The 22,663-nt window shown below is 45.0% G+C and overlaps 1 long non-coding RNA gene across 2 annotated transcripts; it reads right to left on the reverse strand.

Moving 5' to 3' along the window:
* Window positions 1-2,242: 2,242 nt before the first annotated feature.
* Window positions 2,243-14,865, reverse strand: LOC133051226 (uncharacterized). 2 transcript variants are annotated; one of them, XR_009691801.1, is made up of 4 exons: window positions 14,465-14,865; window positions 5,599-5,641; window positions 4,815-4,850; window positions 2,243-3,927 (listed from the first exon to the last, which is right to left on the reverse strand). It is a non-coding gene; the product is annotated as an uncharacterized LOC133051226 (long non-coding RNA). The 2 variants fall into 2 exon arrangements; XR_009691800.1 differs by lacking the exon at window positions 4,815-4,850.
* Between the last annotated feature and the right edge of the window lie 7,798 nt (window positions 14,866-22,663).

Here is a 22,663-nt window from a genome sequence, read left to right on the forward strand (position 1 = left end):
GAATATTCAGTTCAGTTCAGTCACTCAGTCGTGTCCGACCCTTTGCAACCCCATGAATCGCAGCACGCCAGGCCTCCCTGTCCATCACCAACTCCTGGGGTTTACCCAAACCCATGTCCATCGAGTTGGTGATGCCATCCAACCATCTCATCCTCTGTCATCCCCTTCTCCTCCTGCCCCCAATCCCTCCCAGCATCAGGGTCTTTTCCAACGAGTCAACTCTTTGCATCAGGTGGCCAAAGTATTGGAGTTTCAGCTTCAACATCAGTCCTTCCAATGAACACCCAAGACTGATCTCCTTTAGGATGGACTGGCTGGATCTCCTTGCAGTCCAAGGGATCTCAAGGGTCTTCTCTAACACCACAATTCAGAAGCATCAATTCTCTGGCGCTCAGCTTTCTTCAGAGTCCAGCTCTCACATCCATACATGACCACTGGAAAAACCATATTACTCAGCTATAAAAAGGAAAAAAGTTGAGTAAGTTCTAGTGAGGTAGATGAACCGAGACCCTGTCACACGGAGTGAAGTACGTCAGAGAACAACAAATATTGTATATTAATGATATATATGGAATCTAGAAAAATGATATTGATGAACCGGTTTTCAGAGAAGGAATGGAGATGCAGATATAAAGAAAGGACTGGTGGACAGCACTGGGGAAGGACAGAGTGGGACGAATGGAGAAAGATGCATCGACATGTACACACAGCCACGTCTCACACAGATCAGCCGAGAAGTTGCTATATAGTGCAGGGAGCCCAGCGTCCTGCTCTGTGATGAGCTAGAGGGGTGGGCTGGGGGAGAGGGAGGGAGGGAGGTTCTCGAGGGATGGGATATATATGTATATATATATACACACATATATATGTAATTATGACTGATTCACACTGTTGTATGACAGAAACCAACATAACATTGTTAAGCAATTTTTCTCCAATTAAAAAATAATTTTTTTAAAAAAGATTGCCATGCTAAGCCTCTTCAGTCATGTCTGACTCTTCGCGACCCCATGGACTAGACAGTCCATGGAATTCTCCAGGCCAGAATACTGGGGTGGGTAACCTTTCCCTTCTCCAGGGGATCTTTGCAACCCAGGGATCAAACCCAGGTCTCCAACACTGCAGACGGATTCTTTAGCAGCTGAGCCACTGGGGAAGCCCAAGAATACTGGAGCGGGTGCCTATCTATTCTCCAGTGGGTTTTCCCGGGCCTAATGAAGTTGAAAAGTTTTGCACAGCAAAGGAAAACACCGACTAAAGAGAGATAACAGCCTGAAGGGGAGAAAATAGTTACAAATAATGTCGGGTTCACTAACATGAGGAACCTGACAAATAAGCAAGGTAGTGCGTACAACACAAAAGCAGCAGACTCACTGATACTTTGAATGACTAGTGGTTTCTCGTAGGAGAGAAGGGGCTTAACTATGGTGGGGAGGAGGAGGTGCAAACTGCTGGGAGTAAGACAGGCTCCCCTGTCCATGGAATTTTCCAGGCAAGAATACTGGGATTGGGTTACCATTTCCTTCTGCAGGCGATCTCCCCTACCCAGGGATTGATCCCGTGTCTCCTGTGTGTCCTGCATTGGCAGGTGGATTCTTGAATACTAGTGCCACCTGAGAAGCCCTAAGACAGCCTCAAGGATGGATCGTGCAACACGGGGAATATAGGCAATATTTTGTAAGAGCTGTAAATGGAAAGTGCCTTTCAAAATTGTCAATGAAATAATTTTAGAATTTAAAGTGAAGGGAGTTGAGCCTGGGTGTGAGCGTAAAGGCTTCCCGGACTCAAGCCCAGGGGACGTGAGGGAGGCCAATGGTGAGAGGTCTTGGAGTGGGGTCTAGAGTGTGGGACAGAGGGCAGGCTTTCCAGGCTCCAGCTGGGACCAGGCTGAGAAGGGCAGGATTTCTCTCAGAGGGGGTCTGGCTGGGGCCTCCAGCATCTGGAGAAGCTCTGTAGGAAAGCGAATGCCCACCTTGGAAGTCGAAGCCCTGCTTCCACCGTGTCTGGGAGATGCTGATACATGTGAGTAGGTGAAACAAACTGAGACCACAGTGGAGGGAAAACGGATCCAGGGTCCAGGGAAGGGGTGGCACCGAGGACAGAGCATCTGGAAGACAGGGAGGGGCAGGGAGGACAGGGCTGACCTAGGAGTGTGCAGAGCCGGAAGGGCATGTGACCCACCAGGGTTCTTGGAATCCTAAGTCAACAGACACTGATAAGAGGCCAGACAGGATATTCAGACAAGGTTTTATTGGAGCTCTGGGTGCATCAGGAAGGGAGTCAAACAAGTGACAAGTTCCCTTCTTTGCTCCTGGGGGGTGAGGGGGTGTCGGGTTGCGTGTGGGAAATCCGCTCCATTAAATGGGGTGAGGGCGGGCTGGGTCCAGCGTTGGGCGGGAGGGCTGAATGCAAGGTCTGTGCAGCCCCTTGGTGGTGCTGTGTGCAGGCATCACGTCCAGGACCCCACTTAGCTCTCCAGCTGTGAAGGGGGGACTGGAGTTTTGATCTTTTCTTTATGATCTGGTGCATCACTTGCCCCCACTGCTCGTGAGTGTAGTGATTGTTAGTCCCTTGTGGTTTCCTTGCTGTCTGTGGCTCAAGAAGCTGTGTGTCCACGAGGAAGCACTGCAGCCCAGGTCCCAGCCTGTCTGAAATCTCGAACCTGGAGAGCGGGGAGGGGGAGGGAATGGAGGATGGGGCAGGCCTCGGAGTGTGCAGAGCACCGAGGAATCTAGAAAAGCCGGGGATGGGGGACGAGTTTAGGGGGCGAGGGGTGAAGAGAGGGGCACTGCCCTGAGGGGTGGGTGGGACAAGTCAGGGAGAGGAACAACTCTGATCGGAGGGGACGGACGGGGCTGCATCCCGTTTCCGTTCTTGAGGCAAAGAGGCCTCAGGTGCACCCAGCGCTGTTGGAACCGCCAGCGTCCTGGGCCCCGCCTTGGGAAGCACAGAGCACCTTGGAGTCCACACCCTGGTCCACACGCTTCCCCTCCGGGCCGGTCCTCACACTCCGGGGGCGCCTCCGTGGCACAGAGCTTCTCCTCCTCTCTGTTCTGACCCTGTTCTGTCCCTTGATGACTGGCGCCCGGGCCCTGTGCGCCCCGACCCCTCTCAGGGCCGCCTCGGCTCCTGTGGCCGCTCCGCTGAGATCGGGAGTCCGGCTCCGCAGCCCCGGGTCTGCGCCGCAGCGCCGCGCCTGCTCCCGAGGACGCCTCCTCAGGGCTCCCCTCCGGAAGCCCCGTTGGGCCCCTCGCAGCCTTCCACCCCACTGGGACTCAGATCCCTCAGCCCTCCTGCCCCCAGGACCCTGTTCTTCCAATGGCTCCTGGCCTCTCTCCAGATCTTCTTGCCAAAATTGGGCCTCTGTGTCCTGGGGCCAGAGTACATCTGAGAGAGAGAGTTTTAAGTGAAATGGAAAAACCAGCTTTACTGCTTTGCCATACACGGGGGACCAAGCAGGCTAATGCGCTCAAGACTGTGTCCTGGGACTTCCAGTCGTCCGGTGGTTTAGAGTCCACCTTGAAATGCACCGGACCTGGGTTCGATCCCTGATGGGGAATCTAAGATCTCACAGCCCAGGAGCAGCTGAGCCCTCGCCCCACAGCTGGTGAGTCTCTGCGCTACAAGCAAGATCCCACCGGAGGTAGGGACTATCCCGCACCTGCAAATCAGAACCAAGGCAGCCAAATAAATAGATAATAAAATATTAACATAAATAAAAGGCTGTGTGTCTGGTCCTGGAGGGGTCTGAGGAGTCTTATGCTGTTCAAGGAGCAGAGCCTGATCAACCCGAGGACGCTCTTCTGTTGGGTCTGTGATGAGGTCACGGGCAGCAGCAGCATCACCCTTGTGGTTCCAGCCGGTCTCAGGTCTTCCTGCTTGTGGGTGGCATAGTTCACTTCTTCCATCTGGCAGGGGTTTCAGATCCTGTAAAAGGGGTCAAATAGGACATTTGGAACCAGGACCGCTCCAAATATTTATCGATAGCCCTTGAGGAAGAGCTAACAGTCCATGAGTTTGTTTAATCGCTACGATATTATAATTTTGACTTCCTTGACAGTTTCCTTTCTTTCTGTATTGGCTCACTTCTATGATTAAATATATTCTTGACTGAAGTTGTTTTTCATAGATACAAGGCAGGTGCACATGGGTGGGGATCTATGAAGGCCTCATAAGTTCCTTCTCCGCTCCAGTTCCAAGGGGAGTCAGCCTATGTAATTTGAGGAAAGGACACAAGAGCTGGAAGTAATCTCAAGTTCCAAGCTTTGTTAGCATCAACAGTTTGTGTTAAGGAAATATTATTTCTCTCTTTGATTGCCTTGTGATAGCCCTTGGACCAACATTTGAAAAACATGAAAGCATATTACCATGAAGATAATGATTAATGATTTGTGATATTTTCCCAAAGAGTCTTCCTATTTTAGAGGGCAACAAGGAAGATGAGTTTTTGAGTGTTTCCATCTGATAAATATGTAGTGTCCCAGTGGTCTTTGCCGTGAGGCTAGAGCTTGAATTGTCTCGTTCACAATTAGTGTTGCAACTAGAGTAAGCCCGAGCTAGCAACGAAGAGCCTGTGCGCTGCATCAAAGACCCAGCCTCCAAGAACGATAAATAAGTCAATCATAAAACTACATGTACAAAAGAGAGTGTCAGGCTGAATTCCAGAAAGCAAGGAACCAATACCATTTTACCCCCAGGAAATCCAGGCAGGCCCAAATCCTGCCATTTGATTTTGCTTGCGGATTTCTCTCTTCTAAAGGGCCCCAAAATATTAAGATTATTGCAAATGTCAGGACACAGTCATTTTTATTTACCTGATAAGGCTGCTCAGAGTTAAACATCTCTAACTTCTGGAGAAACCAAGAGAGAGAAAAGTAACATATTACCGTTTTACTCACAGAGGGCATTTATTCAATTGCTGTCAATCATTACTAGCTTGAGGGGAAGGGCTGGGGTTTGTCAGAAAGCCAACAGATCAATAATATTTGAGAGCAAAAAAAAAGACAAAAACCCATAAACTTTAAAACTATATTTACATGTTGACTCATCATTTCATCTTTTGTTAAACACTTTTATAATACCAGCAGGTTTTTTAAATGGAGATTTAAAATTCTCTTATCCAGTTAGTTGCCTGGTATAATGTGAAATTGATCAGACATCAGTGCTTGTCAAAATGGTGTCTCCTATGAATCTTCTTGGGCGATAAAGACCTTTTGCAAAACCATCAGAGTATAGTAACTGTGTGGGACTGACTTAAAGATTGAAAGACATGGTGACGCACCTGAGCAGAATGTGATGGGTTAAGAAACTTGGTCACAATAACCAGAACTGTGACTTGGTAGCGGAACTTGGTATGCCCTGGTAGGTCCTAATTATGATGTAGGGACCTACCAGGTTTCTAGGAATTACATAATTTTTTTTAGCAAGTCTCTATTACTAATATCCATCCCACTTTAACCTGGGAAAGCTTCTCCTTCACTTGATAATGCTCCCCATGGTGTTTAACATACCAGTGATGCTAGTTAATCTAATATTTCCCTCTGAGATGCCTCACAGTTCCTCTGGAACACTCAGAGTTAGCTAGAGAGCGAGACTTACCATCTGTTCTCCAAGGCAACTCAATATTCCAGGAAAGTGTGTTCTGTTAACAGAGAGAGAAAACCAAATTCCAGTATTGTTGTAGCTTACTATTAATAATAAAAGTCATTTACTTGATTAAATTATATTTAATTGTAATCAATCCTGAACTGTACACAATTCTTGCTAATGTCACATCATGAGAAATGCTGGGCTGGAAGAAGCAGAAGCTGGAATCAAGATTGCAGGGAGAAATATCAGTAACCTGAGATATGCAGATGACACCACCCTTATGGCAGAAAGCGAAGAAGAACTAAAGAGCCTCTTGATGAAAGTGAAAGAAGAGAGTGAAAAAGTTGGCTAAAGCTCAACATTCAGAAAATTAAGATCATGGCATCAGGTCCCATCACGTCATGGCAAATAGATGGGGAAACAATGGAAGCAGTGAGAGACTTAATTTTTGGGGGCTCTAAATGACTGCAGATGGTGACTGCAGCCATGAAATTAAAAGACGCTTACTCCTTGGAAGGAAAGCTATGACCCACCTAGAGAGCATATGAAAAAGCAGAGACTTTACTTTGTCCACAAAGGTCCGTTTAGTCAAGGCTATAGTTTATCCAGTACTCATGTACGGATGTGACAGGTGGACTGTAGAGAAAGCTGAGCGCCGAAGAATTGATGCTTTTGAACTGTGGTGATGGAGAAGACTCTTGAGAGTCCCTTGGACTGCAAGGAGATCCAACCAGTCCATCCTAAAGGAGATCAGTCCTGGGTGTTTATTGGAAGGACTGATGTTGAAGCTGAAACTCCAATACTTTGGCCACCTGATGTGAAGAGCTGACTCATTTCAAAAGACCCTCAAGCTGGGAGAGATTGAGGGCAGGCGGAGTAGGGGACAACAGAGGATGAGATGGTTGGATGGCATCACTGACTCAATGGACAGAAGTTTGGGTGGACTCTAGGAATTGGTGATGGACAGGGAGGCCTGGCATGATGCAGTCCATGGGGTCGCAAAAGGTCGGACACGACTGAGCAACTAAACTGAACTGAACAGAAAATGTATAACAGATAATATTATATTATATTGTATTCTATTGAATTATATAATGGTGTTTTACAGTATATATAATAAGTAAAATATAAAATGATAACAAAGTATATATAAATATACTTTACAGACAGTAAACTGTATATAGTAAAGTATAATGATAAATATTATTTTATATATTATATACTTGTTGCATATGATACTATCTGATATATCTTATATTATGTATCATATATCATATATTTTATATCACATATATTTACATGTGATATATATCATAAATATTCATATAAATATTTATATATTATATTTATATAAATATTATATTTATATTTTATATAACATCCAATTTTTACATAAATTTTTATTTATATTTATTCAATAACTAATACTTTAATAGAAATATATGTTACATAAAAATTAATGCATTTTTAATTTATAAATAAAATATATTTTTACATATTCATATATATGGGTATGTTACAACTTATAGTATACAATTATTTAGATAGTTATATTTATGTATATAGTTATATCCAATATTAAATATATATCATGTATATAATATGTACAGTTATATAGAAAGATATATGATAAAAAGTTATATATTATATTATATTATGTAATAATAAAATAATGCATATATTACATATAGAACATATATTGTATATCAATAAAGTAATTATATTTTATGATTATATAATTGTATATTAGATATTATTTATTAATTAAATATTATATTACATATATTTAATATTATATAAATATTATATTACATTATATATATGTTACTGTTCAGGATTCTATTGAATTAATATACATGTTTGTTAAATAGACAGTATATTATTATAATAAACATAATAAGTTACACTTCATATATTATATAAATTAATATGTATTCGATAATGATGATATTATATTAATATTAATAATGATAATATATATAAAACAATATAATATTATATATTTCAATATATATTCATATATGATATTATGTGTTATGTTACATACATTATATATGATAATTAAATTAAAAATACTCGGCATATAATAATATTTATTACATATGTTAGATATTTTCATATTTAATATAGTTATATATAATCCATTTCAATTATCTATCAATATTAAATGGTGTTGTTTATATATTATATAAATAATACAGGATATATATAGAGAGCTATAAAAATTATAATAAAATAATAAAGTATATGTAAACATACTTTATTTGGATATAAACTAAAGTATATATAATAAAGTAAAATAAAAATTATATGTAATATATAATATACTTTGATATATAACATATATTTTAGGTGATATATATTATTATATATCACATATCAATATTATATATATAATAGCATTTATTATATATTTAAGCAATATATGCACAATATATATATCAATTTTACAACATATAATGGTTGCATTTATATATAATATATGTACATAATTCTTATATATATATAATTACTTTATATAATATATCATATAGCAATTATATATAATGAAATATAAGATGTAAATTAATTATATCTCTACATGTAAATATTATATATTTATACATAAATTTATATGTATAATCCTCTATATAAATATGTGTTTTATTATTAACATATATATATATATATTTAATGTACTTTTGTATAAATTCTATATTTATATATTATATATCCTAAATATATTAAATATATCCTTATTAATATGTATAATATTATATGTAATAGTAATACATATTCTATATATAATTTTTTAGTAAGTATACAATTGTTTAATGAAAATTTAAAAAATTTTCATGAAATTTTTATAAATATAAGAAAAATTTTACATATCAGATATAAGAATTGTAATATAATAATATAATATAATTATAATATAATACACAATAATTATACTATATATACATACATGTAATATATTTATATTTTTATATATTTATATATTCCTATGTCATTATGTCATATATTATTGTATTATTTTTATTCATATATTATGTTTTCATTTTCATTTCATTTATTTATGTTTATTATTTTTTATTATTTTATCATCATTTCTTTTTAGTAGATATTAAATCATATCGCATTTTTAAAATGCCTTAAAACTTAAAACCAAGAAACAGGCAATTGAATTTTTTTATCAACAGTAGATTTTGTAACCTATAAGGCATACATACCTTAGGGCACAATTTTCCTTTATGTCGTACAAGATATGTACTTAATAAACTCAAATATGTCTGTGGTTTTTCATAAAAGGCAAAGATAAGTAAACATAGACTTGTTCAGAACTCAATGTGTCAGTATTTTATCTATGCCATTTATCTCAGTTATTTATGACAATATAGCAGTGTGAGTGAACTTTCTTGCTGACAGATGTTGCAACAGGTGTGCCCTAGTGACTTGCAGTAGAACTAAGTACAATGAAAGAAAGTTGCTGTCTCCTGTCTCTAGTAATAGACACAGTTAAACAGGCTAAAATGATGTCAGTACCAGACAAAGACTTCATGAACATTTCCCAGATTCTGTGACTCAGAAATACAACAGTTGTAAGCGCTTATTTGAAGTCAGTGCAATAGAGTGCATTTAGAGCTCTATATATGATAATATATAATATAATCTCTAGTTAGTAATCTCAGGAATATTATCTAGAGACAAAGACACACTGAGACATACACACGAGCAGAGATCTGTTCCTCATTTTACATTTCATGAATCAGGCACTGCAGTTAAACTTGTCAGTTCATGAAAAACAGAGAGAACAGTCAAATGTACACACTTGAGGTCAAAGGCTTTTTCTTCCCTCCTCCCACCCCCCTCTCCCAGCTCAGTTGCAATTCTAAGTAAGCCAAGGCTGAGACACAGGCAATGTGGGCTGTGTTTCTATTAATACTTAGGGACATGGTGAGGCTTAACATCAACTTTCCTCCTTGGAATATCTTTGTTCTCTCAGGGTAGGTGTTCTAAAAAACTGAAGTGTGTTATCAAGTCATTCTCTCCAACAGCACATGCAAAAAAAAAAAAAAAAAACCTTTTCTGAACTTTCAAAAGAGTTTCATCTCAACCATTTTCTCCAAAGTCTAAAGAATATTGTGACTACATAGTGTTAAACTATTTTGTCCTTATTGATAGGTTTAAAGGTGTAGGTCGACCAGTCTTCCAAAATGTGTCCTAGGAGGTTCTCAGAGGGAATCAAAGGAGCATTATCTCATTTTTGATCAGACACACATGAACCAAATGCAAACCAGACCTCATTAGCTGCTGGAAATCTTATACCAGGGGAAAGACACCAGAAAGCATAAAGCTCAGAGTGGCTGCTTCCAATTCCTGCCAAGTCCTTGCTAGACAAGCAGCCGAGGGCTTGGGGGTGACAAGCGAAGACCCTGTTAAAGCTCTGGTATTGGCAGAGCTGCCTGAGCTAACGCTAGACTCTGCAAAGTACACTGAAGCCCACAACCATCTAGCCAAAGCACAAGGGGCCATCACGCCTGAAAAGGGATGGTGGGAATTGCCAAGTGGCAAATTGTTGGTACCGGAGGAGCTGGCACCCACCCTGGTAAGCCCAACACACCAAGCGACCCATCTAGGCCATGATAAACTGGAAGAGCTCATTTGAAAATGTTTCTTGGTTCCCCACCTCTCTTCCCTATGCAGGACAAAATCTCAGAACTGCACTGCCTGCTCACAGGTCCATGCTGCCGCTCAGCACAGACAGAAACCTCCAGGGATTCAGCTAAAAGGCACGCTGCCCTTTTAACACCCGGAAGTGGACTTCACTGAAATGAAACCTCACCGACACTACTGTTTCCTGCTGGTTATAGAGTGTGCTTTCTCGGGATGGGTAGAAGCTTTTCCTACCTGGACTGGAAGAGCATCAAGAGTCGCCCGGTGCCTGCTTAGGAAGACAGTTCCCAGATTTGGATTTCCTACCAGCATTGGACCGGACCATGGCCCGTCTTTCAGAGCTGATTTAGTATAACCAGCGAGCAAAACTTGAAACATCAAGTGGAAATTACATACAGCATATAGGCCCCAGAGTTCTGAGATGGTGGAATGAACCAACCGGACACATACAGAGACGCTCTCCCAGTGGATCTCAGAGACTGACTGCTCCTGGGGGGACTTGTTTCCGACGACTCTGCTCAGACTCAGGGTGACCCCGCGGTCCCATGGCTCTTCTCCAGACAAAATTGTGTATGGGAGGTCGCCTCCCAGAATGAAACAGGTATCAACAAATTTGCCTCAGGTAAGGGGACATGAGATTTCACAGCAGATGGAACAACTGGGTAAGGTCATAAATCAGGGAGCGAAGTTTGTACAAGAAAGGGTGCCATTCCCCCTTGGGGAGCAGATTCATGAATGTGTGCCCAGGGATCAGGAGTGGTCAAGGACTGGAAACACGACTCGTTGGCCCCACACTGGACGGGTCCGTGTACTGTTGTTCTAACCAGCCCGACTGCAGTTGAAGTTGCAGATGTCACCCCCTGGATCCATCACATGAGGGTGAAGAGAGCATATCACACAGACCTGGAGGACGCCGAGGGGAAAACACAAAGGACCCCACTGATCCCCGGGAAACCAAGATCATCTTAAAGAAGAAAAAGAGATGAAGCTCTACAAGCATCTGCTGCAACAAACACTTTCCGGTATCACCTTGAAACTAACCTCAGTTTCAGGACAAAGAGGGACCTGTGCTGTCATTAAAGTTCAATGTTGTGTATATATTCCTGATTTGTCTGGCTATAGATCAGCCACCCTAGATGACATGAAAGCTCAGGTAAAAGTTATGTCTGATGATAATCTTCCGTTTTGAACTTCAGTCCTATCTTGGGTGAAGGGTGATTGGTGGAAAACTATATTTAGCATTGTTGCAGTTGCCTTGATAGTTCTGCTTTGTGGACCCTTTATTTTACTAAGTATTATGAACTTTGTAACGCAAAGGTTGATGTCGTTCTCCCAAAGTGGAGGTCGAAGAGCCAGGGTGCAATATATCCCTGTGAATGATGCTCATACTATGAGTTAGGAGCATCAAGCGCGGGGGGATGAAAGAGAAAACAGACAGAACTGGCTCCATTTGAAAGCAGGGCTCCATCTTGGGCCGGACTGTGGACTTTGAGCTCTATGCCCAGTATCTATGGAAACAACATGCCAACTGGAAAACCAGGCCCCCTGGAAGGAAGAGCCCCAGGGCTCGTACCTAGACTCTCTGTTGCCTGAAAGAATACCCTAATTATCTGTGTAACCAAATAGAATCATAAATTCTATTATGCTTATTGGGGTATGACCACAGGCCTATTGATAATTGTCCACTGTTAACTACCTAGGCTTAAGGCATATGAATCACGGGTTAACTTTGATTGTGTCTTTCTTTTCCTTCGTTCAGACTAGTTTCAGGGAATTTGGGGAGCTGGGTTTGGGCACGTACACTTAGGGTATAACAGGTTTTCAGAAAAACTGGTCAGGGTCCTTGGCTAAGAGGAGACTCTGCCTTGGGCCCGACGGTGTAAAAAACTGCGCTCCACTATCTGAACTGTCCTTCTGAGTGAGTTTGTTTCCCAGAACAGGAGGCTACAACAGCACAAGTAACACAGGGACTGAAAAAGGGCTGTGACAGACAGAGACCAGAGGAGGCCCATTGCGCAATAATTTGAGGGAGTCAACCTATGTCTGCAATAAACACCCCTAGGGCAAGGACTTAACCTGAGATGTGATGAGAAAAATCTGCAAAAATACAGTGACAACAATGGAAGTAAAGCTAGGGAAGTTCTAGTAACACAAAACATTGAAAAATAGAACATCGAAATCCTGGTGAAACTTATCTAACGTAACAGTGAAAACTGCAACCTCTAACTGGGGATTTCCTGCTGCGCTTTAGTGCCATTTTCGTATGTTACTGTTTCCTAAAGAATGGGCCGATTGCTGCTCCTTCAGCCAAAATAAATTCAGGGCTCGGACTGAGTGGAGCAGATGCGCCCAGAAAAGCTGAAGTTCAGACAAGCTGAAGCTCAGAGAAGCTCACTTTCTCGGCATGGAGATATTTATTTCTTTTACCAAGACCAAGCTAATGAAAACTCTTCAAAATGAACTTGCTGATGTTCTTACTGAGAAATTAAGTGAATTTGTAAAAGATGAGTTACAGAGTTTACAGAATGTCTTCTACAGAATTACGGTATATCTAATGGAGCAGGCTCTGACGCTCCTCAAATGGCTGCTTAAACACCTAGTTAAATGTTTCATCGGATGGGCCCTAGAGAAGATAGGTTCCATGGCATGGAACCAGCTGGGCCTGAGTTCTTTACAGAAGAGGATCTTTTCTATATTTAAGGCGATGTTTGGTCACAAGCGATCTGAAGTCTTTATGGTTTAATCTCTATTTATGAAAGAGTCTTTTGGGCCTAGACAAGAGAACAACAGTCTCAAAGGCCCCTTGCTGAATCATCTAACTTCGGAGAAAACGAAACAGAGCTTTAGTTGGGCCCTGATGCTCCAGGCCGGTTGCATCTATCTGGGACTTATCGCCGCCTGTCGGGAAACCTTCCACCCCCTACACCCGCCCAGAAGACTTATCACCCCCTACCTACAAAAGAATACTACAAAAGAATTCTAACTACAAAAGAATACTGCAAAAGAATTCTAGCTACAAAAGAATACTCAAAATAAAGAATCTCAACAAAAGAATACTCAAAATATCCTGCCTGATTCACGTGTGCCTTATCGCTTCCACAAACCACCCTATAAGTATGAAGCCTCCTGGATCCCTCTCGGTGCTCACCCTGGTCCTTAGGCCGACTGTCAGCCCTCCTTGCCTGAATAAAGGTAGCCTACTTCTGTTGAGGTCGGCTTTCCTTTTCTGCCTCGCCCGAACTGTACCTTACAATTTATCTAAAATAAAAGATATAAGTGAATGCAGTGCAGTGGATGGTCTGTTTCTTTGGCGGGATCTGCCTGATGTCCAGCCCAGGGTCTCTACCATGGACCCTAGCCTGGGAGCGGGTCTCCAGCAGGAGAAAGCGCAGGGGTGGGGGTGGGAGTTGACAGGAGCCCTCTGTCGAGGGTGGAGGCCAGGGCGCTGGAGAGCACATCTGGCTCAGAGAAACAGGAAGGGGAGTGGAGGTCCGCAGGCTCACATTGTGGACTTGAGACCAGACAGGTTTGGAGAAAATCCAGCTCAGTAGCCGAACAATTAGAGAGGCTGCGGTGGCACTGCATGGTTTGAGAAGGCCATTTCTGAAATCAAATCACATCCCAATCAAGATGTATACCCGTGAAGCCCAGAGGAGAAATGGGCGCCTAGAGGATAAAGTAGGGGAATGAAAGGGGCAGAGAAACCTTCCACAGGCTTCCTGATGTGAACGTTTTAGGCCCAGGGCCACAGGAGGCCCAGATCTGGCCTGTCTTAATATATTGTTCCGGCTTTCCCCAGCGGTCCAGTACTTAAGAGTCCAGCTGCCAATTTCGGGGAAAAGAGTTCAGTCCCTATTTCAGGAAGACCCCACACGAACAGTTGGGGCAAATGATGCACAAGATAGGAAAGCAGATCAAAAACCCAATCACCACCTCCCAGCTGGAGAACAAAAGCGGGAGCCTGGCTGTGATGCCTGCACACACCCCACCAAGGGTGTGGGGAGGGGGCAGACCTCGATCTCACCTCTTCAGCCCAACCCCAGACCCAGCCTGCACTTGCCCCACTTAAGGGACCACATTCCCCCGCATGCCCTGACACCCTCCCCCAATCCCGCTGGGTTTGGGTGGGGGAGCGGTCAGTCAACCTTTGGACAGGTGTCCACCAACTGTCCCCGGCCTGCCGGCGTCTGAAATAAAGCAAACTTTCTTTTCCACCAACCTGGCCGGTCCACTGGTTTGAGTGCGGAGCCTCCAGACCCACCACACTTCTTTCGGCATCTCTGTGAGCTTATAAGATGACATCCGCCTTCAAGGAGATGCAGTGGAAGCACCATTCATGTGCTAAGGACACAGATGTCTCACACCTTCTAGTCCTTTCCTGGGGTTCTGAGGTAACCCAGTGCTCATTGACACATTTTCTTTCCAAGTTCGAGTCAAGAGACAGGCCCGTCAGTGCCCTCAGAGACTCCTGCAGTGAAGAAGCTTTGGGAAATGTATCTCCCGGCATCTGGAGTCTCTGCACGGCTTCTGATGGCCACAACGTGCCCAAGGATTCGGGTGCAACCACACTAGCCCTAGCAAGCTTTCTCAGCTCTGTGAAGACACAAGTACCTCCACATCTGCTTCTCACACACGTAGCCGAAATTCCCCCAGTCCAGGCCCCCGGCTATCAGAGACCTCCTCCGGAGCTCCAAACACGCCCAGGTTATTCAAAAAGCGATACTCAGCAGAGGGCTTGGCCCCACCCCACCGGGCACTTCCTGGCGCCTCTTCAGAAAACCACCAGCTCTCAGCTCTGCCCTAGACAGTCCTCCTTCAAGGCGCCACAAGCTCTTTCAAACCTGGCGCTTCCCCTGGGTCCCTGCACCCTGCGCGATGCCTCTCCTCACTAGGAGCGCCCTGAGTGACTTTCAACTTCTGTTTCTAATGACACTGGCCTCTCTGCAGACCCACTGAGGCACCGCTATGAGTTAAGACGCAGGCACAGCCTGAGCGAAAGCAACGAGATACTCATTATGTTTTGTGAGAAAGCGAGAACGACTTCATTTATGTGTTAAAGGAATTTCTTAAACTGATTTGTCTGCGTGCAATTAAACCTATTTTGAAGTTTTTAACAGGAAAGATTGCCGGTGCTATGAGTACCTGGTTTCTCCTTTACATTGCACCCAGATGTCCCATAGGTTGATGAAGCAATAAGTAGAAATCCAGTTTAAACAACGTTTCAAACGACTTGGAAACGATTTGTTGAATGATACTTGACGTCCTTGTCGCAGCTCCCGGAAAACGATCAAATGAACTATGAACGAGAATTGAAAATATTTGAAAACAGCATGACTTCTACATGGTTTGGTTTTTTTTTTTTTTTTCCATCCCTTCCCAATCCAGTTTATGTAGACGCATTTAGTTACATGTTAGGAGGGACAGTCCCCATCCAAAAGTACTCAATAGCAAGTAGATATTTTCACCCTAAATTTTTACCCTTCTTTTCCTGTAGTTTCTTAGAAAATACTCCATTTGTAAATTTGACTTTGGCTGTCCATTTTGAGTCTTCTGGCTCCTCATTTTGAACACTTCCATTTTCTTGTTTCCTTAGAGCCTTGGAGCATCTCTTCTCTCTCGTTTTTGCCTCTCAATTTCTTGTTTCTTCGCAGCACGTGTAGCTTGCTCCTATTCTTCCTGTGCCCTTTGGTTTGACGTTTCGTTTGGATTGTTTGATAGAGTATATTCTCGTGCTACCATGGCCTTCTGAGAAAGCCAGTTCAGCGGGACGTTGGCGGTCTTCTGGGAAAGACTGCTCACCTTGTTCTAACCAGGACTGGTCAACTTTTCTCAGCTGCCTGCTGAGTCTTTCCTCTCCAGCTAAGTAGAGATGGTGCAGGTGATCAGGGTGTTAGGGGAAGCACACTGACCCCACCCTGGCCAGGCACCATCGTAACCATTGCCATGAGTTGTTTTACAACAGGAGGTTCTGGCAAGGAACAGGGAGCTAATGAGCCTCCACCAACAGGAAGAGTTTGGGAAAGGTCCAAAGGAGACACCATATGTCCGACCACCTCGCAGAATCCTTCTTTCTGGCACCCATCTGGGCTGAAGAAGGCGTGCACCACCTGAAGGACTGTGAGTCAGAATGATCGGCTAAAGACAACCCGGAAACGAATCCCATCACCATAAAACCCGAGACTGCAGGCTGTGTGACAGAGCTGTTCTCCTGGGTTCCCTTCCCCTTCGGGTTCCCTTCTCCACCGGGTGCCCTCTCCCAAGAAAACTTTCCGTTTTGTCAGCACATGTGCCTCCTCAGGTGATTCATTTCCGAGTGTTAGACAAGATCCTGGTTTCGAGCCCTGGAAGGGGTCCCCTTCCTGCAACTGGAGGATGAAGCAGACAGAGCTGGGCTCCGTGTCAGGCCAGGCTGCGAACACTAGGCTACACGCCTGGTCACCCTCCCAGTGGACTCTGAACTTTGTGCCCGGTGTCTGTAGAAGTGGCATACCAATGGGAAACCAGACCCCCGGGTAAAAGAGCCTCAGGACTGGTACTTGGACTCTTCATTGCCTAAAAGAATATGCTAATTATCTCTGTAACAGAACAAAGTCGTAAATCCCATTATGTTTATCGGGATATGACCACAGTCCAACTGATACATGTCAACTGTTTATCGAGTCTTGTGACACATGAATCATGGGTTAACTTTGATCATAGCTCTCTTTTACCTTGTCCAGACTAGTTTCAAGGAATCTGGGGAGGTGGGTTTGAGCAAGTACACTCAGGGTACATAAGGTTTTCACAAAAAGTGGTCGGGGTCCTTGGCTGAGAGGCGACTTTGCCTTTGGCCCGCCGGTGTAGTAAACTGCACTCCACTATCTGCATCTTCCTTCTGAGTGAGTTTGTTTCCGGGAAGCCGTGGCTACAGCACAACACATGGCGAGTCTGGTGGGATCCTTCTTGGCTGCAACTGACACCCTGACCACTCAGGGTACTCAGCGGCCAGCTTGCCTGCCAATGGACCAGACCCAGCGGCCTCAGCCGGGACCCGTTTGTCCCTGGTCTCCTCCTGACGCAGAGCACTGGCCAGAGTGCCCCGACCGGTAAGGAACAAGAGACTTTATTGACCTCTCTCCCCTTCCGTCTCTCTTTCTTCTCCTTATCCCTTCCTCTCCTTCCTGCTTTTTCTAGTGCCCCGGTCCTGGATGCAGGAATCTCGTCGAAGGGCCTCAGCCTGAGCTGAGGATTGGAAACTGATCACCTCCTCTTGGCAGAGAACTCGAATTCTGGTTCTGTTCTGCTCTGACTCTGGTAGGGCCGAGATCCAGTCCTCCCTTGTCTGGAGGCCCAGGGTAAAGTCCCATAAGGCCTGGGTATCTGCAGGTCGCAGGAGACATCTGCAAGGCCACCCCTTTTCCCCCCTCTCCTGGGTCCTCCCCCTTCTTTCAACCTGGCTTCCTTTCCTCCCTTTGAAATCTCTGAAGACCTGAGATATTTTCCTTTACTCTGTTAGTACTTGGATCTGAAGTTCTGTGTCTCTATCGGAGGTTTTTTGAGAGACTCTATTCTTGTATTTAAGGGAGTGTCTGATGAGAACTGCCAGGTTTATATGTGTGTGTTTCAACTCGGTGTTCTGTGTTGTCCTTTTTGATGGCCATTTTGCTTTGTCTGACCATCATTTGGCTTAGACCTGCCACCATTCTCTTAGAACCTGATTGTCTTTCCCTGTGCCTTGAGACCAGGGCTCTGGCTCTGTTCTCAGGAACACTTATCTAAACCATCTCTGACTCCTGACACTGAACCATAGCTACTCTAGTTCGACTTTTAATTGTAAAATTTTGAAAAATTGGAAAAAGCCTTTAAAAGTTTTATTTATTTCAACTGGTTTTTATAAACGAGTCAATTTTATATTGTAATATCTAATTCATGACTAAGCTTAGAAAATGAAGCTAGATCTTGGGTACTGTTTTATGGCCTAGTCCAGTAAACAGCACATTGAGTGGCCTGTCAACAAAATCTTTGCCAAACCTGAGAACGGACATTCTCAGCACCGTGGGATCAAATGGTCATGAAACGCCCCCTCAAAATCATGGTCACGTTTATGAGCAAAAAGGGGCTCTGCCAGCTGAAAACTGACACTTGCCATCTACGCCTACAAGGATTAAATCATGGCCACTGCAACTGCTGACTTTCTACTCCCCTCAAAGGAGTTCAGGGTGAAAATCAGAAATGAGGCACTCTGTGCTCTGGGGAAACTGGCAGAACAGGCCTTCAGACAGTTAGATCTTTTCAGGAGAAGATTGTATGAGTTCCAGTTCTTTCCTCTTCTCTCACCTAGAGAAACACTGAGTGTTTGATGTTGAAACTCCAATTAAAAATCTTAATTTGTCTATTTAAAAAATAATTATAACATACCATGGAAATACTTGTTCTCTATTTTTCACGTCTCCTGTAAATGTGTTAGCATACTTTCATAATATAAAAATCAAAGCGAAAAAATGAAGAAAGATTAACAATTTAAACAGTCGGGGGAAAGATTGATATGCAGTGGACCTCTCCCTCTAGTACTACTGCATTTGGCAGCCCTTAGCACCTGGTAACTGAGATTGATCCTGTTCAGAGAGGACCCAGGGGGACACAGTACTAAAGAGGTGTCAGTTCAGATCATTTTTCCTTTTACCCTCTTCTGCTGAACTTCTAACAGTGGGAGCAGATTGCCGTCCTGGTCCTGTTTGTTTATTTAAAGTATAGCTGATTTACAATGTTGTGTTTGATTTCTGCTACACTGCAGAGTGATTTATTGACATATCTGTATTTTCTTTTTCATCTTTTTTTTCATTGTGGTTCATCTCACGGTAATGGGTGCTGTCCTCCAGGGCCTTGGTGCTTAACCCCCCCCCCCCCTTTATATAGTAGTTTCCATCTGCCAGTCCCAAACTTCCAAACCTTCCCTCTCCTCACCACTTTCCCCTTGGAAACCGCAAGTTGTTCTCTAGGTCTGCGAGTCTGTTTTTGCTTCAAAGATGTTTGTTTATTTCTTATTTTACATTCCACATAGGAGTGATATATGCTATTTGTCTTTCTCTTTCTGATTTACCTCACTCAGTAGGATAAACCCTAGGGCTGTCCATGTTGCTGCAAATCACATTATTTCATTATTTTAGGGGCCGAGTGATGCTCCATTACACACACACACACACACACACACACACCCCTTCTGTATCCGTGCACCTGTTGGTGGACATTTAGTAGTTTCCATGTCTTGGTTATTGTCAATAGTCTGGGCTGTTATGAACACTGGAGTCCATCTATCTTTTTGAATTACACATGTGTCTCAGTGTATGCCCGGAATTGGGATTGCAAGATACATGGCAACTATATTCTTAGACTATTTGAGGAACCTTCATATTGCTTCCAAGTGGTTGCACCAGGTGACATCCCCCCACCTGTTCTCCACACCCCCTCCAGCATGGATTATTTGGACACGAGTTTCTCTTCCTGGCTCCTCCCCTCGGCTGCCGTCAAAGTCCCCGTCCCCAGTGGCTGCAGCATAAAACCTGTGCCGGTCGTGCAGACGCTACACGGGTCACCCCCACCCCCAGGGCACTCGAGCATCCCTTCCACCCATTTCCACCCTGGGTCTGGGCTCATTGTCCTCCCAGAAGCAGAACCGCTCCCTTCATTATCTTGGTGGGTTCACATCCTAATGATCCAGAGGCTGAACTCAGGTTCATATACCCCAATCAGCTTACCACATACCAGGGATTCTAATCCAAATGACGATCAGTTCCTGCCTGCCAGGAATTAGGACTAGACAAAAGAAAAGAGACACATGTAAATCTTATCATGAGGGACGGTAGTTTTTTTTTTTTTTCCTTTTGGCCACACTGTGCAGCTTGCAGGATCTCAGTTCCCCAAACAGGCATTGAGCCCAGGGCCCCGGAAGTGAAAGTGCAGAGTCTTAACTACTAGACATCCAGGGAATTCCAAATTCCTGTTGTGTGTCCTTTGAAATCTGCACAGTCTCTCAAGAAGGAGTCTCCTTCTTACGGCTGCTGTTACCACCCAGCACACACAGAACATGATCCTGATCTTTGAGGTCTGGAGGTGAGAGTCTGAAATGAACCCGACAGTGCTCAGATCAAGGGTCAGAAGGCTGTACTCCTTGAGACTTCAGGGACACCCAGGCTTAATGTGTTTCCCTCCCTTCCCTGCCGGCTGGGGACGTGCTGTGTGTAGCCTGCGCGAGGGGGCTTTGAGCAGACATCTCGGCCCCGGGTCGGCCGCACTTGGGGCTCTGGAGCCCTGCGCCAGGTGGTCCTGGCTGCTGGCTGCTCCCAGGAGTGGGTGGGGGGCAACCGAAGAAGGGACTGTGGCTCGGCTGAGGGCAGTCTCTGCATCAGAGCGAGGGCCTCTGTGAGAGCACCGAGCAAGCTGGGCACAGGCACCACGCAGCGCGTCCCCAGCACGCACTGCACTGTGTAAGTGCTCTTGGAGGGAAAAGGATCAGACGCTCTGGGAAACTATATGAGATCCTTTGGAGACAGAAGGGGCAGAGAGGAGTGATCAGAAAGGTTAGGGTTCTGACGTGCGGTGAGGTGAGCGACCGTAAGACAGCAAAGCACACTCAGGGTTAAACTGTCACTAAAAGAAGGGACACTCTCCAGACCCAGCCCAGGGGGAGGAGTGTGCAGACAAGAGCTCCATGTGCAACCACTTGAGAGTCTTGGAAATAAGGTCTTGGTATGGGAGCTCTGTGGGCTGAGTGTGTATGTGTGTTTGTGTGTGAAATTGTGGTGTATATTTGTGTGTATGTATGTAGGTACCTGCCTATGTATATGTGTGGACATGGGTGTGTATATGTGTATTCATGTAATTATATGTATCTGTGTGCTTGTATATGTCTATGTGTTGTGTGTCTGTGAAAGGTATTAGGAACACACAGGTGCAAACGACCTTGCACGCAGGAGCCCCAGGGACCCCTGAAGAAGAGGGGATGGACAAAGGGCACAGGAAACCAGGTGGAGAAGGAGATTGGAATCCCTTGGTTCTAGAAACGCAGAGAATGAGCAGGAGTGGCAGGTGTCAGGACCCGAGATGAGACAGAAGGCTTGAGTTGAGGGCTTGGACAGTTCAAAAAATGAAGGGACTTGAGGGATAGGGATGGGGGCAGAAAAGTTTCCTGGATTAGAGCCCAGGGGAAATGGAGACGCCAATGGGGGGCAGCCTTGGGGTGGGGACTAGAGTGTGGGACAGGAGGGCAGGATCCAGGCTCCAGCTGGGGCCAGGCTGAGAAAGGCTGGATTGCTCTCAGAGGGGGTCTGCGGTGGGGCCGCCAGCATCTAGGGCAGCCCTTCAGGAAAGTGAATGTCCACCTGGGGACGCCAAATGTCCTTCACTGGAGTTTTGCAAGGCGCTTAGATTTGTGGGTGGGTGAAACTAAGACCACAGTGGAGGCTGAGGAGGATCCAGAACCCAGGGAAGGGAGGGGAGCTGAGCAGAAGAATCTAGAACACGGGACAGGGTGTGCCGGGAAGATACGGAGGATGAGTAAGACTGGGCTAGGCAGAGCCTAGCAGGATCTAGAAAGTCCAGGGAACGGGGAGGAGGTTGGGGGGCAGGGAATGAAGAGAGGGTCATTGTCGCTGGGGATGGGAGAGGAAAGTTGGGTTAGGAATAGCCGCAGGGGTGGGGCTTTTGAGCAGTTTCATACTTTGAGCAAAAACAGGCCTCTGGTGTATCTAGCGCTGTTGGAACCGCCTCGCGGGCCCCTTGGGAAGCACAGCGCTTGTTGGAGTCCACACCATCCACAGCCATCCCCTGCCAGGATGGTCCTTACACTCCGAGGGTTCCTCCGTGGTGCAGAGCTTCTCCTTGTCTCTGTTCTGACCCTCTTCTCTCCTTGAAGACTGGCGCCCGGGCCTTGTGCACCCCCGACTCCGCTCAGGGCCGCCCTGGCGCCTCTGGCCGCTCCGCTCAGATCAGGAACCGGCCTCCTGAGCGCCCAGTCTGCACACAGCGCCGTCCCTGCTCCCCACACTGACCTCTCCTCGGGGCTCGCCTCCAGAATTTCCCCTTTGGCACCTCCCTGCTTTCGACCCCCTGGGGGCTCAGACACCCTCAGCCCTCCAGCTCCCGGGTCCCTGTAATTCCTTCAGCTTTTGCTGCCAAAATTCGGTCTCTGTGTATGTACTAGGGCCGGATTAAATCTCGGAGACAGAGTTGTGAGTGAAATGGAAGCACATAACTTTACTGTTTTGCCAGGTGCGGGGGTCGCAGCAGGCTAATGCCCTCAAGACTGTGTCCTGGGACTTCCTCGGCGGTTCAGTGGTTAAGAATCCAACTTGCAATGTCGGGCACAGGCGTGCGATCTCCCGTCGGTAAACTGAGATCCCCCAGGGCAAGAGCAGCTCAGCCCTCACCCCACAGATAGAGA

This window comes from Dama dama, chromosome 4, assembly GCF_033118175.1.
Source record: "Dama dama isolate Ldn47 chromosome 4, ASM3311817v1, whole genome shotgun sequence".
Lineage (NCBI taxonomy): Eukaryota > Metazoa > Chordata > Mammalia > Artiodactyla > Cervidae > Dama > Dama dama.